The sequence below is a fragment of the Silene latifolia genome, chromosome 9 (assembly GCF_048544455.1).
Source record: "Silene latifolia isolate original U9 population chromosome 9, ASM4854445v1, whole genome shotgun sequence".
Lineage (NCBI taxonomy): Eukaryota > Viridiplantae > Streptophyta > Magnoliopsida > Caryophyllales > Caryophyllaceae > Silene > Silene latifolia.
Genome location: NC_133534.1, coordinates 73,044,132 through 73,045,413, shown reverse-complemented (window position 1 = coordinate 73,045,413; position 1,282 = coordinate 73,044,132). Strand labels below are relative to the sequence as shown.

The window sequence follows — 1,282 nt, the reverse complement described above, 5'->3', positions numbered from 1 at the left end:
ACATCTATTTATTTGTGAATACGAAACGGACCGATAAAAAATGGCGCCGTTGTCGGGGACGGTGTTTGTTTGACTTAGATTTCTTCTTATTGTTATTAGTTGTGTCTTTCTTCACCTTGAGGAAGTAACACTCCTCAAGGTTTGTTCTAATTGTTTTTGAGTTGTTTGATATTTTGCATGTCTAGAAGGTTACAAAGTGATTTGTTACCTTTTGACCGTGAAATCGAAAGAACCTTGACGAACAATAGGAGACTTGTTAGGAGGAATTTGAGAGGTGTTGGTGAAGTTGTTCAACCCACTAGTGAGTTTGTCAATCCTTTCGCAATAGAAGGAGAAGAAAACCCATTACACAATACCCCACAAAATCCACCTACAATGCCAAAATTTTCGTCACACTCCGTACCCACCGAGGATAATCTACCAAATGGTACTCCTACACCGCAACATGTCACCGGAAATTTTATTGCCAAGTCCGCCTTCATCCAACTAGTTGAGAGGAGCCAATTTGGGGGGATGCCTAGTGAGGATCCTCATTCTCATATGGAAACCTTTTGCGATTATTGTGATGCTATCTCTCAAACGGGCGTGACTCAAGACCAAATTAGATGGGTCTTATTTCCTTTTTCCTTAATCGGCACCGCAAAGCAATGGTTGAAGGGCCTTGATAAGGCCACCCTTGGAATAGATTCTTGGAAGAAGTTGGCTCTAGCTTTCTACAAAAAAGTCTACCCACCGGAAAAGACCAACATGCTAAGAGCTCCAATTACGGGTTTTAAGCAAAGGGATGAAGAGTCTTTGTATGAAGCTTGGGAGTGGTTTAAAGGTATTTGTCGCTCATGTCCTCACCATGGACTTAGCGAATGGTTTTTGGTGCAACAATTTTGGAATGGTTTATATGAAGATTCTAGGAACATTCTCAATATGGAATCAAATGGAATGTTCACCGAAGTTGATGACAATCAAACATGGAATAAGATTGAGGAAATGGCGGTCCATAACTCACAATATAGTAGACCTCGCAAGGCTACTAGAGGAGGAAAGCATGAAGTGGACTCCGTTACTCAATTGGGTGCTCAACTTAGTGCTCACATTGACACAATCAACTTGAAGTTTGAACAAGCTATGGCTAGACTTGAGGAAAACTCAAAATCATCGAAGCATCATGTCAATGCCATGACGGCATCCTCATCAATCCCATGTGGGATATGTGAGAATTGTGGAACTTTGGGTCATGACCCAAGTGAGTGTAGGGGAACAACCGAACAAGTTAATGCTTTCCAAG

At 41.6% G+C, this 1,282-nt stretch overlaps 1 non-coding gene across 1 annotated transcript; it reads right to left on the bottom strand.

Moving 5' to 3' along the window:
• Positions 1 to 747: 747 nt before the first annotated feature.
• Positions 748 to 854, bottom strand: LOC141603307 (small nucleolar RNA R71). The gene has a single exon (XR_012525192.1). It is a non-coding gene; the product is annotated as a small nucleolar RNA R71 (small nucleolar RNA).
• Between the last annotated feature and the right edge of the window lie 428 nt (positions 855 to 1,282).